Source organism: Cibotium barometz, chromosome 41 (assembly GCF_041138505.1).
Source record: "Cibotium barometz isolate CiBa-2024 chromosome 41, ASM4113850v1, whole genome shotgun sequence".
NCBI classification, from domain to species: Eukaryota; Viridiplantae; Streptophyta; class Polypodiopsida; order Cyatheales; family Cibotiaceae; genus Cibotium; species Cibotium barometz.
This window is the reverse complement of record NC_141086.1, coordinates 34,325,935-34,344,528: the sequence shown is the minus strand read 5'-3', so window position 1 is coordinate 34,344,528 and position 18,594 is coordinate 34,325,935.

The following is an 18,594-nucleotide window of genomic DNA, read 5'->3' as shown; positions in this document are numbered from 1 at the left end:
TTTTTTTACTGTTTTACAGACAAAACTCTTTTTAAAAAGAGGGGCAAGGTTGACCAAAATTGCGGAATTTATTCCAATTGAAAGGATGTGAAAACATCTAAGCTTACTAGGCTCTTTATTGAACATCTATACAAACTATATGGCCTTCCCGCCCGAAAGATAGTGTTGTATAGAGATAGAAAGTTTGATAGTCACTTTTCAAGGGAAATATTCAAAAAGTTGGATATTACTCTGAGTATGATTACAGCTGACCATGTGGAGTTTGATGATTAAATTGAAAAAGTCAACCAAGTGCTATAGCATATGCTTTGTGCATATATGGGAGTAAATAGCAACCCAGTTGGGAGGAATACCTACAACAATGGAGTTTGCTTTTTGCTATTCAAACATTCACTGATTGGATTTACTCCATTTAGGTTGATGTTTGGATTTTAGTCTAAATCTCCTATGGTTGTAAAGCTATATAAGGAGAAGATTCCATATGTTGGTAGCATAGCCTACATACTTGAATTATCAAAAAACTCTCAAGTGCATCTAGTTTTCACAGTAATAGACTGCAAAGAACAGTGGTCCATCATTCTTGGTTGATTTCTTGGAGCCATCATCACTTCCACATGACCCAGAGAGGATTATTGGGTTCAATGATCAAGGTAAACTATGAACCGATAGACACTTGTTAAGTGGAAGAAAAGACTAAAAGAACCCTCAACATGGAAGCAACTAAGAACTCTTACCAAATCTTTTCCCCAGTTTGTTTTCATCCGACAAAAACTATTTGGGGGGGGGGGGGGGGAAGTCACATAGCCTATAATGGCACGTGAGAGCTCAACTGGATGTGGATCCTACATGCCGGAGTGCAGATGACGAGTGCATCCAAGGTCTAGGGGTGAGGACACCGTGGTAAGAGAAACAGAGTGCGGATAGCGAGTGCATCCCAAGGTCTAGCGGGTGAGGAAACCCCGGTCAGAGAAACGACTAGCTCTAGATCTAGGTAGCCAAATGATTGAGTAGCTGGATAGCTGGACTAGTGAGGATGGTAGGTCCATTTCTACTTGGATGTATGGTACACTCATCATTATCCTTTTATGGTGTGACTAGAGCTTGAGACCCTCTTGGCTATGGCAGACTCTAGAGGATGTGACAATAAAGGATAACCCTAATGCCCTTATGAGTTGGAAGTGCTCTTGCAAGGAAAGCAATCTTAGCAAAACTGAACTAGTATGTGTATGGGGTATCAAGCATTTTCACTGGCAATAAAAAACTTTTCTCATGGGGAAGCTATAAGCCATAGGTAGAATCAGTCGAGTCTTCTGGCAAGGATGCTGAGATGAAAAGCCTAAGAAGAAAGAAAAATGTAACTAGTGTCAAAAACCAAGTCATTATATGAGAAGAATGCGAGGGAGGATGAGCTTGAGGTCAAACAAAACACACACACACACACACACACACACACACACACACACACACACATAGGAGTAGACAAGCACACAAGAGACATTAGGGGGAATTGGAGCATAAAAAGGGCCCTGTAAGGATCCCTAATTTTAAGGAATTAAGACTAATTTTATTGAGGCTTAACGAGACAAAGCTCATAATGAAGACTACTTTTGGGCCTAAAAGTAGGGAATCTCTCTAATTTTTGAAGTAGGATTCTCTTTCTAGCTATTAAAACCCCTACTAGCATGATCACTGAGATAATATCTACACTTTCAATCTTATTTTCTCCACTTTAGTAGTCGTATTTGAAATTTCCCCCACATTTCGTTTCTTTCAGTCATTACTATTATTCATCACGTTTCCTACCAACCTCTGCAATAAGATTCTCTCTCCCTTTTTCCCAATCTCTCCTCTCCTATTGCGAATACAATAGGTCTATCTCCCCCCCCCCCCTCTCTCTCTCTCTGTCTCTCTCTCTCTCTCTCCCTCTTCCCCAAGCTCCCATTGTGATACAATAGGATAGCCCTATTGTGAATACAATCCTAACTAGGACATCCCTGAGTCACTTCAGAATAGTCTCTTCCATTTTTCGAATGGCACACAAAGAAATTTCAGATTCAACAAGAGTGCGGAAGGTGGACTTGCATGTTCGTATATTAAATGAATATGCACTAATCAAGAAATAACGTATGAATGCACAAGAGAAGCATTCAAGAAGACAACAGGGTCGGAATAATGTGGATCTTTGGGGTGATGGATATTTATATCCTAATGATCCTTCTTCGCATTGTCCTCGACCCTTCACTGATCTCCCTTCATTTATTCAGTTTGTTGGAGAGGGTGAGAATGGGATGCTTGGGTACTGCAAAAGGTTAAGCATGAGTGATGCATGGAGAATCCAATTCCTCCACTCAGAAACACAAAGCTTACAAAGCACTTTGAGTAGTGTGTAGCATGCACTACAAGATGCACAAAATAATCTTGTAGAGCTGGAGAAAAGAAACAAAGAGAAAGAGGCTCGCCGCCTCGTGTTATGACGCTACAAGACACAATCTCGTGCATGAAGAGCACCCCCGTGGAAGTAAGAGAGAGAAAGAGGACAATCAATAACATTCAAAAACTCGTAGTTGGTGGTGGTGCTCGAAAGCAAAGAATCCATGTAGCAAAGTTTGTTTTTTGTTCTTTGTCTATTGTTGTTGCAAGTAATTTTGATTAAGGTATTTTTGGTTGTTGTGGTTGTTATAAGTAATAGATTAAGGTGTTTTTGGTAATCTCATTGGTTTGTGAACATTAACTTTTTGAAAGAAGCATGTGGTGATAATGGTCCTCAAGATTTTGGGGAAATATTACATAGTTGTGTGAGGAAGCATGACATTATTTCCATCATTTGAGACCGCACAACAAGAAGATACGTCAGGTACTCGCAAATGAGATAATGGATGACATTACCAATTTGAACTAAGCTTTGAGGAGGTTCAAAATGCATGTGATGAGGTAGGCATTAGCACAAAAGGATATCAAGCCTTCCATCACTTGTTAAAAGATACACTCTGCAAACAAGGCATCACAAGGAATAGTTTTCCTATCCCCAGAAAGATAAGATTAGCAAAGAGGACATGCAATGATGATGTGTAATGTAAAATTGGAGAATACTATTGCATCAATGATACATTAACCATTGGAGCTTGGGGAAAAAAGCGAGCCACAACAAATGGTAAGATCATGTATCCCTACAATGAGTTCAACAATATATTTGTTAATCTACGTCTTTGGAGAGCTATGATCTTATTCTACGGGATTACCTAAACAATGTAAGTATTTTTTTACATTCCTTGCAAGCTACTAGAAAAATCTTTTAAGTACCAAAACTTATCTACATTTCTTTGTTATGCAAGGTGACAAGGTAAGTTTTGTGTTAAAAGTGGATGAGTGTCATATTGTGAAAGGTAAGAGGTTAGAATGAATGAGTATCACACTTATGAATGAGGCAATGGAATATGCAAAGAGGTTCTAACAACATGACTGAGGAGACTGAGTTTCCTTTGGAAGGTTCTAATGAAAACCCAGATAATCAGACGAGCGACAGGGAGAGGGTTTGCAAGTCAAATTTGAGGCAATGGAATATGCAAAGAGTGAGACCAACATGACTGAGAAGACTGAGTTTCCTTTGGAAGGTTCTAATGAAAACCCAGACAATCAGATGAGCGATAGGGAGAGGGTTTGCAAGTCAAATTTTCCCTCTTTTAGTGTCCCATTTGAGAGGAAGATATGGTGGCTTGGGGTGTTTGAAGTATCAAAGGAGACACATGAAGTGCTGGCTTGGATGTTTGATAGGATACCATTGATTACGAATATCATCAAAGCATAGATTCAGGGGGAAAAATTAGAAGTGGAGGGTAAGGGCACTTATACAGTAGACTATCATTTAGGAGGTGACAAGTGTCTTCTTGGTTGTCCACAAGGTGCTAACACCCCAAATCCTTGTCCATGGTGCATGAGAATGGTGAGAGAAAAAAATAGAAGGTAGGAAGGAAGAGGAAGCTGGAGAATCAAGATGATGAGAATGACACCGTGTGGATGATGATGCTAGCAATTGGGTTGGTGGTGTCTTGTCTACTAACATGCTAGCTGAGCTAAATAGGCATTTGAGAGACCCCGAATGGAATCCTATTATTCCCTTCGAACTCAAGAATGTCTACTTTTGTACTTTGCATGCATTCATGTGTGTGTTTGATCGTCTGCTCACATCAAGTGTCACATTGATTATGAATTTACTATGCAAGGCAAGGAAAGACAACATGAAGCTCTTCAAAAAGTAGAGGAGCTACTCAACTCAATTGGGTGCCATGGTGGCAATGTGCAGATTACTATTAACAAGAAGGCCTCTAGCATGAATCATGAAGTGGCACATCAGTTGTCTATAAGTGGATATAAGGCAAGACATTTTCTAAAGAGGCAAGAAAAAGGAAAGAACTCAAAGTCTTGGGACTTGTGGAAGGATTTGTGTAAATGTACAATGTTTGACTGCACAATCCAAGCCTTGTAGTTCTACGTAAGAAGGTTTGGTCAGGCTTCAATAAGATGGTTAAATTAATGACCAAAAGTAGGAGCACCAAAAATTTCAAGAAAACCTTCAAAATTTTACAAAGGCCATGATCGATACATGGGGAGATACTAACATTACGTATTACATGGTAAACATATAGAGTTCATCAATTTGAAATGATTATGAATAATAGCTTCTAAATTGGTCTTATTTTCTTCTGCATCACATTTTGTATACTCATGGTGCATACTTCATGAATGAATATAGTTCTCTTGACATATGGAGCACCCAAGGAATGGAAAAATCTCACTATCGAGCTAGAGGAGTATATTTCAAAAACACCCGACATGGAAGAGGGAAGACATACAAATTACCTCAAGGAAATGTTCAATTGGTTTTACAGATATACTTTGGGTGAAAACTATCCATGGGAAAAGGCCAGTACGAGTAATTTAGCAAAGGCAGCATGAAATCAAGCCAAAATAAGGAGATCACTGAAGTGGAAAGCTGGCATAGGACCAACACGTCATGTGGCATGGAGATCATCAAAGACGAGAAGGAAGAATTTGGATTTAGTGTAACGAAATTTTATATACCAAACAAACAAGTACATGCCATAATAAGTAGAAAACATTTTGAAGAGTGTTGTAAACATTTTTGCTTAATATAGACTTGTAATTAAAACTTAATTGCATCATTTCATTACATAAAAGATATAACAAAGTACTTACAATGATAAGATAATTAATTTCTCTCGAGTCTCTTCTCTACTTGCTCTTTCTCTTCACTAGGCATTTTTCCTCTATAGCGTAAAAATTTCTTACGACTATAACCCTTGAGTGCATTTACATCTTCTAGTCTGACACCTAGAGCATAGCTAGCACTGCAGAGGAAGTATCCGGTTCTAGAAGGCCCAAATCTTGTACCGTATCCAAAGATACGAATGGCAGCACAATTCTCTATAAGCCTTGACCTTATGTGTATTGTAAGGAATAAAAGAATAGCTCGCATATCTAGATAGTGCCTTGAGTGTGAGAAGTAGAATTAGCATCACTAGAATCTTTTTTGTACTAGACAACAAATATTTCTTTGTCAATAGATGGGATCTAGTGTGTGCAAGAGCAGCATCTTGCCCAACTCTTACACAAGTAGCACCTTTATGTCCAAGGAAACCATCGGTATCATCAAGCTCTATCTGCATTAACAAAGAACTTGTCTTTCACATAAATTCAGTCAATAACGTAAACTCACTCAAAAACAAAAAAATTACCTTCTGGTTCTCATCCTCTTCCAACTTGGATGCATCCCAAAGGTTGACGGAGCCTTCTTCATTTCCTTGATTGAGCTCGGGCAAGGGCTCTCTTCCCATTTCAGTAATTCCCACCAACTCCTCTTGAAGGCTTTGAAATTCTAGCTTTGTGGGAAGAGAAGACAAGTCTTTATCCTCTTATCTTATGAATAGCATCCCACCTTCCTAACATGCTTTTCTTTTCAAATGAGGAGAGGGCAAAGTTGGACATGTGAACATATTGTGATGATCCCTCATTTATAATTTCTGTAATTACCAATTTACTATATGCCTCCCACTCTTCCTCTAAAATAATAGAGCTTGCCATGTCCTTAACAATATGTTCCAAATTGAAGGGCACATTGAATATTGGCTCAACATCTGGAAAACGTTCATCTTGCCCAACTCTCCTTAACAAATCGAATAGGTTTTCATTGGCACTAGGTTCATCTGTTACCTCTTCAAGTGTATCTAAATCTTCTACATGATCATAATAGTAAACCACTTGCTTCTCCATGCTCGAATCGCCTTCCACGGTGCGAGGGATGAAGGACAAAACGGAATTGAAACTGCTTATCGCTCGGTGAATTGAATTCCCACGGCGCAACTGAAGGGGGACTGAAAGCGATCGATTTCTATGGCACGAGGAAGGGGGAATGAAAGAAAAGAAAAGACGATATCGCGTCGTGACAATGAAAAAAATGAAATTTAAACAAGGCACGACTATATATAGACATCATTTGGGTTGACATCATTCGTGTACGATTGACGTCGTGTAGGGTTGACCACCAAAGTGTGTCGAATCATCACGTGTAGGGCTTACATCATCAAAGTGTACGCCTAAACACCATGTGTAGGGTTGACATCATCATCAAATCACCATGTTCTGTTTCAGGGGAAACCATTTTAGACACTAGGAGGATTTCTATATCAACAAATATCTGAATTTTGGATTACCTCCCTCTACACATTTTCTCTCTCCAAGCCAAAACAGGGTAAAACAAGATCTTTCTTTTATTTCAGAGAGGGGAATAATTATAAGATCAGAAAGGGAGGTTCTTACACCTATACACCTCAAAAGCTGGAGGGAGGAATCTTACATCCTACCCCACTTAAAAAACACGAAATGTCCTCATCTCACAAACTAGAGGACAACTCTTTCGCTTAAGATCCAGCTGATTCTCGGGTTCCTTATAGTCTGGTGAACCCAACAGAAACCTGGGATAAAGATCCCTTATCTAGAACTCATCATCAGATAACAATTCATTCAGATCATATCATTCATATCCTTAACACAATAATGGTCCATTAGACCGAAATTTCCATCTGAACATTCCTCCATGGGAATTTCAATTATAGAGGTTTTTTATTTGTCATCCCTTAACTTGATCCACTAGGTCAAGTGTTAACAGTAGCAATCTGTCAGCACAATCCACTAATCTCATAGTGATTTACTGAAGTCATTATCGTCATTCCAGTTATTTATGAACATCATCACACAGGGACTCGTCCCATTCATCCTCATTGTGGTTTTTCTCACCTTATCGCTTTTCAACCAAATTTCAAGAATCATCATTTTTCAATCAGAATCCAAATCAACTCATCAGTTCTCAACCAAAATTTTAAAATCATATCAAACCACATTCGAATTCATCATCTGGATAGCATTTTTGCTTATAATTTCAAGGTCTTAGATTTACTCGTTATATACTGCCAGTAAAGTGCTGCAGTTATACCCTCGATATATAAGGTAAATACCATCTTGTCTAGGCCTCAAGCAAGTCAGGGATTCCATATAATTGCGATACTTCTATTTGAAGACCCAATTACCTATTTATGAATCTTCATTCAGAATATCAATTTGTATGAATTTAATCACACAATTACAACCTTTTACTCTGCTACTTCATAAATTTTTGACATTTCTGGTTTCTCGGTTGATCCACTTTAGCCAATTCGCTCTGATACCAGCTCAAAGATCCCTGCCCCCTCCGCGCAATGAATTTGGGGGTGCTAGCAGTGAGAGTAGCACTTCTTGCGTGGGGTAGGGTCCCTCACTCGGGGCCTCACCCACCACACGGATATCCGGACAAGAGACTAATCACTCGGTTCTTCCAAAACCAAACCCGGGAAAACTTCCCTCACTCGAAAAGCACGAGCGATTTCTCCACCGATATTTTTACGCTAACGTAGTGAAGAGCCTTAACTAACTGAACTGATCTGACCGAACCCGTAAGTCCCATGGTCAGATCAAGGAAAAGACTTGCACTTGGATCATAGAGACCAATGCTTTTTTCCTCATTTAGAGGCACAGCCATTGATTCTTTTCCATAGAACAATTTTTATTCAGGATTTACTTCATCTATAATACCATAACAGAATTGAGTCTCATTTTAGGTATCCATCAGTCCAGCCTAACCCCATCCAGTCCTGTGGGTTAGCCAAGCATCCAACCAATGTGGGTTAGCCAAGCATCCAACCAATGTGGGTTAGGCAAGCATCCAACCAATGTAGTGATGGGATCCATTTAATAATTTGGTTAGGTTTTGGCCTGGGTACTAGGAAAAAGAGTTCCCAGGCCCCCTAGACGGAACTTCATGCAAACTTCAAACTAGTCATACCACTTACATACCCAATATGAAATTGCCTGTTTCACAGATTCAGCTGACTTTAAAACAATCTTTTTTAATGAAATCATAGTATCACTAATCATAATCCTCCAAAATATCCGGTTGAATTCTCATTTCCAATCATTCCTTCAATCATTCCTTCATCGGTGTACGTATGGCATCATTGGTAACTAGAACGCTTACCACCTGTCCACTCAGGGGCCTTTTCGAAGCATTATTGACATATAACAGTCATTTAAAAACAGGTCATAAATGCAGCAGCACACATGACAACCTCAAGCCAAAACGCATGTGGCAAAGCTTGGCTCTTGACCATACATCGTGCCATCTCTATAAGTGACCTGTTTTTCCTCTCAGCAACACCATTTTGTTGAGGGGTATACGGCACTGTACATTGGTGTTTTATCCCACGACTAGCCAGAAATGCATCAAACTCTTGACATGTACCCCCCCTCAGAACGGAGGGTGCCCACAGTACAATTGGATACATTTTCATACATTTTCAGCCACCATAAGCAAAAATTGTTTGAAGCACAAAAACACAAGTGTTTACCAAATGACAGAGTTTGCATAGGCCCACATACATCACTATGTACAAGTTGCAATTTTTGCGAGTGGCCCGCACAGAACCATCCTTTGGAAACGCAGAATGCTACATTTTGCCCAAAATACAGCCTTCACAAACATGTTTCAATGGTGCCTCAAGAGGGGGCAATGAAGCAACCATATCAAATTTCTGCAAATGCAACAAAAAACTAGCAAATTTTTGATGACCAAAACGAGCATGCCATAGTTTTGCATCAAAAACTGCCTTTTCATCAGAAACTGCATTTGCTGAATCTTCCACACACTTGTCATAAGAATTGAGCCTATACAGCCCATGAAACGAGGTGCCAGATGCAATAATCGTATCACCAGAAGTCAAATCATGAACAGTACATCTGTCATCCACAAATTTGACTACAAGTCCAAGTCTAGCAAGCGCAAGGACAGACAATAGATTCTTGTTTATCCCTGGCACATACAAAGCATCTGAAAGTGTGAAAGCACTGCCATTTGCAGCAGTAAGCATAATTTTACCAACGCCCTTCACTGGGTAAGAAGCATTATTGGCACATGTAACAGTATTCCCATTAGAGACAGCCTCAAGATAAGTGAACATATCATGATGCAAGGTAATGTGCTTTGTAGCACCACTGTCAAAATACCATACATTAGAGTCAACAAAAAAACTGCCAAATATGCATCATGTACAGATGGGTCATACTGGCAATACACGCTAAACGCCCATTCTGTATCCTGCACAACATTTGCAGAATCTACATTTGTAAAAGCATCCGCTATTGTGGCTGTATTTGACTCTTTCTTCTTTGCCCCTTTAGCCTTTAGCTTAGGGCAATTCTTAATGACATGATCAGTTGCCTTACAATAGTTGCACCTGATTTTTTTCTTACCTTTATCAAGAGCCTTCTCAGACCTATTGTTGCTACCTGTGGAAGGAGAAGAAGTTGCAAACCTACTAATAGGAGAAAAAACAGTGGAAGGGGTTGCCTTACCACTTCTTCTCTACTAGGCAGCAATAAATGCCTAATCAATTGCACGCTGCCTAGCCCTATTTTGCCTGGACTGCGCTTCTTGCAAGAGCTTGTTGACTAAAGTATCATACTTGACAACATCAGGTCTATCCTTAGTAACAAGTCTCCACGTGGAAACAAAAGTCTGATATGACTCAGGTAAAGTATCAAGAACAGTCTACACAAGAGAATGATTAGGAATAATCTTACCTGCAAAAATCAACTGTTCCTTGAGATCTTTAATCTCAGCAAGAAAAACATTCATGTCATCATCTTTCTGCATAATCTTCGATTCTAGCTCTTTACGCAGGTAAGAGATTTTTGCCTCCTTACGACCTGCACAATGTTCTACACTCCTTTTGCAACCAAAACATGCTGCATCATGTATGCCCAAAGTGGGTAGTTGCTGTCTCCATCCAATTTGTCTCATCAGCAGAGACAACATGCGAAATACATCATTGCTCTTATCAGCCATGGCCAAACTGATGCAAAAGCTACCTGTAATGAAGCAAAGACTGAACAGAAAACAACTCGTGCTATGTAGCACGGTCCACAATAGAATACGTATGTCTGTTTTGTAGAAAACCGCACTGTCAAAATTTCTGCACAAAATGACGAAAACACATGTACAAAACTTGTAATGCAAAAACAGAGCCCGAAACGACCTCAGATGCAATTTTTGAGAACGCAAAGCCATACGGGCTTATCTGCAGAGTATAGGGACCTGCAAGCGCTCATGAAAGCTTACCTCAATCGGAGAACGTGAGTCGGAGAGTGCTAGTGGCCCTGGGAGCCCAGGCCTGCTCTGATACCAATTGTTGGAATTAGGGTTGCAGGAAAGCACACAAAGCTTGGAGAAGAAGAAGCAAGAATGCACACAACACACAATGTATTAGACACTAGAAGGATTTTTATATCCAAAAATATCTCAATTTTGGATTATCGCCCTCTAGACATTTTTTCTCTCCAGGCCAAAACAGGGTAAAATAAGATCTTTCTTTTATTTCAGAGAGGGGAATAATTATATGATCAGAAGGGGAGGTTCTTACATCTGTACACCTCAAAAGCTGGAGGGAGGTTCTTACAATAATGGTCCATTAGACCGAAATTTCCATCTGAACATTCCTCCATGGGAATTTCATTTATACAGATTTTTAATTTGTTATCCCTTAACTTGATCCACTGGGTCAAGTGTTAACAGTAGCAATTTGTCAGCATAATCCACTAATCTCATAGTGATTTGCTGAAGTCATTATTGCGTCATTTTAGTTACGAATATCATTACAAGGACTCGTCCCATTCATCCTCATTGTGGTTTCGCTCAACTTATCGCTTTTCAACCAAAATTCAGGAATCGTCGTTTTTCAATCAGAATCCAAATCAACTCATCAGTTCTCAACCAGAATTTTAAAATCATATCAACCACATTCGAATTCATCATCTGGATAGCATTTTTGCTTATAATTTCAAGGTCTTAGATTTACTCGTATATATTGCCAATAAAGAGCTACAGTTATACCCTCGATATATACGGGTAGTCACGGTACTTGGAATTATAAGGTAAATACCATCCTGTCTCTACGCCTCAAGCAAGTTAAGAATTCCATACAATTGTGGTACTTCCATTTGAAGACCCAATTACCTATTTATGAATCTTCATTCTATATATCAATTTGTATGAATTTCATGATTCACACAATTACAACCTTTTACTGCTACTTCATTAATTTTTGACATTTTTGGTTTCTCGGTTGATCCACTTTAGCCAATTCGCTTTGATACCAACTGAAAGATCCCTACCCCCTCCGCACAACAAATTCGGGGGTGCTAGCCAGCGGGAGTAGCACTTCTTACGTGGGGTAGGGTCCCTCACTCGGGGCCTTGCCCACAGATATCCGGACAAGAGACTAATCCCTCGATTCTTCCAAAACCGAACCCGAAAAAACTTCCCTCACCCGAAAAGCACAGGCGATTCCTCCACGGATATTTTTACTCTAACGTAGTCAAGAGCCTTTACTAACTGAACTGATCTGACCAAACCCATAAGTCCCATGGTCAGATCAAGGAAAAGACTTGCACTTGGATCATAGAGACCAACGCTTTTTTCCTCATTGAGAGGCACAGCCGTTGATTCTTTTCCATAGAACAATTTTTATCCGACATTTACTTCATCTAACTATCGTACCATAACAGAATTGAGTCTTATTTTAGGGATCCATCAGTCCAGCCTAACCCCATCAGTCCCATGGGTTAGCCAACTGCCCAACCACTATAGTGATGGGATCCATTTAAAAATTTGATTAGGTGTCCCGGGTACCAGGGAAAAGAGTTGCCCAGGCCCCCTAGCCAGAACCATGCAATTTTTAAATTAGTCAGACAACTTACACACCCAATATGAAATTGTCTGTTTCACAGATTCAGCTGACTTTAAAACAATCTTTTAATGAAATCATAGTATCACTAATCATAATCCTCCAAAATTTGTGGTTGAATTCTCATTTTTAATCATTCCTTCATCGGTGTACGTATGGCATCATTGGTAACCAGAACGCTCACCACCTATCCACTCAGGGGCCTTTTCGATAGTTCCTAACTCATAGTACTCGGCAATATATTCACTTATAAAAATTGAGATGGAATCTCCGTTGAAGATCAGCAAGATCAACCAACAAATCCATATAAAAGAGCTATGGACTCGTCCATTGAGGACCAGCAAGGTCAATCAACCGGATCCATGCCCGAATTCAGAAAACAACTCTTACTCCTTGTTCCAATATCTTCCCCGACGCACGTGTGGGTATCTTCGGTGACCCAGAGTCCGAGCACCGTATGGTCAGCACCCTTCCCAGGTCACCTAGTGCTTCACTCATAGGCCGCTTCCTTGGTCCCTCATCCACCGTACCGAAAGCTCACCATTTAAATCGAACCGAGGCTAGTCAAGACCTCGGCCGACCTTGCTATGCAAGATGTCCTCCGTTGACTCTCCGTCAGCTGTTGCAACTTTATCAGTTAGGTCCACGACCTCATTTGCAGGACGATCAAAATGCTTCCCCAACATTCTTGACATAAAACAGTCATTTAAAAACAGGTCATAAATGCAGTTTCTATAACGAGCTCTCGTCTTTTCACATTGTTCCACATTAATCCACATTACTTAATCCACATCCATTTCATATGTATTCCCATTCTCATCTAATTACATTTTTTTTCCATTCTCATCCAATTACATCATTTTTCCATTCTCATCCAATTACATCATTTTCCCATTCTCATCCAATTACATCATTTTCCCATCTCATCACATCTTTCCTCATTTATCCTCATCAGATCTCATCCACTTGCATCTACCCATATCCACATCTCATCACATCATATTCATTCACATCTATCCCGTTTCACATCACATCACATTACATTTATTCACATCACATATCATCCATTCACATCTATCCCAATTTACATCACATCCATTTCACATCACATCTCATTCATTCACATCCTAATTCACATCCTAATTCACATCACATCACATCCTAATTCACATCACATCACATCTCATTCATTCACATCCTAATTCACATCACATCACATCTCATTCATTCACATCCCATATTATTCATTCACATATGACATCACATCTCATTCATTCACATCCCGATTCACATCACATCTCATTCATTCACATCCCGATTCACATCACATCACGTCTATTCACGTCCATCACATTCATTTACATCACATCCATTTACATCCATTACATCACATTCATTCATATCCATCACAGTCATTCTCATCACCATCCCATCACATACATTCTATCCACATTACATCACATCACACCTATCCACATCATATCTCATTCATCCCATCCACATTACATCACATCCACATCATGTCTCATTCATACACATCTCATCCCATTCATCCACATCATGTCTCATTCATACACATCTCATCCCATTCATCCACATCCGTTCTTTCACATACACATGCACATCCCTTCTTTCACACATACACATCCACATACATTCTTTCACATACACATTCACATCCATTCTTTCACATACACATACACATCCACATCCATATTCATGTACTTCCCATCTCACCTTTTCACATATCCTCTAATCTCATTATTCTTATCCACATCCATTCACTTCACATCTTATCCCCATTCATTTTCATCACACCACGTCTTATCACATCCCATTCACATCTTATCACATCTTATTTTCATCTTATCAGTCCATTCCATTTACATCTTATCACATCCATTCACATCCTATCGCATCCCATTTACATCTTATCACATCCATTCACATCCTATCGCATCCCATTTACATCCATTCACATCTTATCACATCCCATTTACATCTTATCATATCCATTCACATCCTATTCCCATTTAGTAGTTTTTACTACCTTGATACCGATAATGGGACTTTTTCTAAATTTCTTCCAACAATTGCTTGGCCTAGAGAAAGGTTCTTTTTCTCGACGACTATTTCCACATTCTTTCTCAATTTCTCAAATGAATTATATTCAACATTCCTCTTTTGGAATAGAAGAATTCATGGGATTTACAAAAATCAATTCTACCCATATTTCTACTTTTGATAAATAATCATAAATTGAATTATACTAAAAATTTCTCTTTTTCTCATTTAATTTCTTGGACCTCAATTATCATGGAAATTCCTCTTTTTACATTTGACTATTTGCATTTCAATATCATGGGAATTCCTCCTTTATTCATCAAATATTTCTCATAAAATAAATTCATCAAAAATAAAATATCCATTAATTCAATATGCTAGGAATTTCTCTTTTCCCATCTAAATGATTGAAATCCAAATGTCATAGGAATTCCTCTTTTACCATTTAAATATTTCTCATAGATAAAATAAATTTATCTAAAATTTATCTTTGAATTTAAATAAAATATCCAATAATTCCAATATGCTAGGAATTTCTTTTTTCTCATCCAAATGATTGAATTCCAATTGTTATAGGAATTCCTCTTTTATCATTAAATATAATTACCATAATTTTCTCATTTCTTAATTATTGAATTACACATAAACTTAAAAATTAGTTTTTCATTGAATGTGACAAAAACCATTCTTTTAACCTAGGATATTCAACCCTAGAATATGATAGGAAGTCCTCTTTTCATGTTATTCATAATAAGAATGAATTATGCATCAATTTCTTAAAAATTTTGCCATAGCTCCGCTCTGCTAGTACTGGCAATTTTTATTTTTTATGAAAAGAATAAGACATAGTAAAGTTATTATGATAGTATAACTATCTTTTAGCATTAAATATAATTTATGGATTTATCCCATAATATTACCATATTTTTCAATCATATAAGTACAAAAACTATTTTCTTAAACCTCTAGCTTCACAAGCCTAGAGTTTGATTTGTGAATAGAGAATTTCTCCATGATAAGCATTGATTGAATATAGAATAGGTCATAGGAATAACCATTCTTTGGGGGGGAGAGAGAGATACGCTTTAAAAAATATTTTAATTTAAGCATAAATGAAAACTTTATGTGTTTAATCAATAAAATCCATTAGAGAGCTTCAATTGCATTAAAGAGCCATTCGATTGAATACTTCTCAAGCTTGAGAGAGGTTGAGAAGTGAGAAACATTTAGAGATTAAGAAAAAGACCATAAATCACACTTTAGTATGTTGATGAAGACTCCATAGAAAGTTGAAGAGAGAGAGAGAGAAACTCCATTCTCTCCAAATTGTAGAGGATAATAGAAAATATCATTATTTCAGTATAATACTGGCATGGTATAGTTCACACATTTTTTTACAAAGGGCTAAGGATCTATTTATAGGTTAGGGAGGCCTCTTACCAAGTCCAACTAGTTTCTAGAATTTTCTAGGTTCAGTTTGGCTAAATTTGGATAAGATTTGGACCAGTTTGGCTCCCTTTTTGATTTGGTTTGATCTAGGAGAGATAAAAATATCTTATTATTTGGAGTTTAAAACTCCTCCACACATGTGACATAGGCGCCTCCTTGAAGAGCCCCCTTCTCCTTTTACCAAGGTGTCAAAAATGTATCATTATACCCAAAATATCTCTTCTTTTATAGTAATATTCATAGTTTTTTACTAATAAACCTTGTACTCAGTCAACTCTTCATCTTATGTGGGTATTTACTCATTTTTGGGTATTTTTCTTTTATAAATTGGATCTATCTCCTCCCCACACTTGGATTGATCCTATTGGCCCATAGGAACCTTAATTGGACCATAATCCAAAAATTTCTAAAAATCTAGACCCTTAGGCTAAGGTCCTTTATACCTATTTTCAATTAATTCCAATTGCACATTGGAAAGTTCTTTTTGAATTTCTATTTTAGGGGAAACTATTTTAGACACTAGGAAGATTTTTATATCCAAAAATATCTCAATTTTGGATTACCTCCCTCTAGACATTTTCTCTCTCCAGGTCAAAACAAGATAAAACAAGATCTTTCTTTTATTTCAGAGAGGGGAATAATTATAAGATCAAAAGGGGACCTATACACCTCAAAATCTAGAGGGAGGAATCTTACATCTTACCCCACTTAAAAAACGCGAGATGTCCTCATCTCGTAAACTAGAGGACAACTCTTTCGCTTAAGATCTAGCTGATTCTCGGGTTCCTTATAGTCTGGTGAACCCAACAGAATCCTGGGATAAAGATCCCTTATCTAGAACTCATCATCAAATAACAATTCATTCAGATCATATCATTCATATCCTTAACACAATAATGGTCCATTAAAACAAAATTTCCATCTGAACATTCCTCCATGAGAATTTCAATTATACAGGTCTTTAATTTGTCATCCCTTAACTTGATCCACTGGGTCAAGTGTTAACAGTAGCAATCTATCAGCACAATCCACTAATCTCATAGTGATTTGCTGGTCATTATCGTCATTCCAGTTACGAACATCATCATAGGGACTCATCCCATTCATCCTCATTGTGGTTTTGCTTAGCTTATCTCTTTTCAACCAAAATTCAGGAATCATCATTTTTCAATCAGAATCCAAATTAACTCATCAGTTCTCAACGAAAATTTCAAAATCATATCCACCACATTCGAATTCATCATCTGGATAGCATTTTTGCTTATAATTTCAAGGTCTTAGATTTACTCGTATATATACGGGTAGTCACGGTCCTTGAAATTATAAGGTAAATACCATCATGTCTAGGCCTCAAGCAAGTCAGGGATTCCATACAATTGCGGTACTTCCATTTGAAGACCCAATTACCTATTTATGAATCTTCATTCTGAATATCAATTTGTATGAATTCAATCACACAATTACAACCTTTTACTTTTACTTCATAAATTTTTGACATTTCTGGTTTCTCGGTTGATCCACTTTAGCCAATTCGCTCTGATACCAGCTGAAAGATCCCTGCCCCCTCCGCGCAGGGGTGCTAGCAGCGGGAGTAGCACTTCTTGCGTGGGTTAGGGACCCTCACTCTCGGGGCCTCGCCCCACGGATATCCAAACAAGAGACTAATCCCTTGGTTCTTCCAAAACCGAACCCGGAAAAACTTCCCTCGCCCGGAAAGCACGGGTGATTCCTCCATGGATATTTTTACTCTAACATAGTCAAGAGCCTTAACTAATTGAACTGATCTGACCAAACCCGTAAGTCCCATGGTCAGATCAAGGAAAAGACTTGCACTTGGATCATAGAGACCAACGCTTTTTTCCTCATTGAGAGGCACAGCCGTTGATTCTTTTCCATAGAACAATTTTTATCCGGGATTTACTTCATCTATCATACCATAACAGAATTGAGTCTCATTTTAGGGATCCATCAGTCCAGCCTAACCCCATCCAGTCGCGTGGGTTAGCCAACCGCCCAACCATTGTAGTGATGGGATCCACTTAAGAATTTGGTTAGGTTTTGTTCTGGGTACCAGGGAAAAGAGTTCCCATGCCCCCTAGTCGGAACTTCATGCAAACTTCAAACTAATCATACCACTTACACACCCAATATGAAATTGCCTGTTTCACAGATTCAGCTGACTTTAAAACAATCTTTTAATGAAATCATAGTATCACTGATCATAATCCTCCAAAATATCCGGTTCAATTCTCATTTCCAATCATTCCTTCATCAGTGTACGTATGGCATCATTGGTAACCAGAACGCTCACTACCTGTCCACTCAGGGGCCTTTTCGATAGTTCCTAGCTCATAGTACCCGGCTTATAAAAATCCAGATAGAATCTCCGATGAAGATCAGCAAGATCAACCAACAGATCCATATAAAAGAGCCATGGACTCGTCTGTTGAGGACCAGCAAGGTCAATCAACCAAATCCATGTTCGAATTCAGAAAACAACTCTTACTCCTTGTTCCAATATCTTCCCCGTCACACGTGTGGGTATCTTCGGCGACCCCCAGAACCCGAGCACCGTATGGTCAGCACCCTTTAGGATCCTTCATAGGTCACCTAGCGCTTCACTCATAGGCCGCTTCCTTGGTCCCTCATCCACCATACTGAAAGCTCACCATTTAAATCGAACCGAGGCTGGTCAAGACCTCGGCCGACCTTGCTACGCGAGATGTCCTCCGTT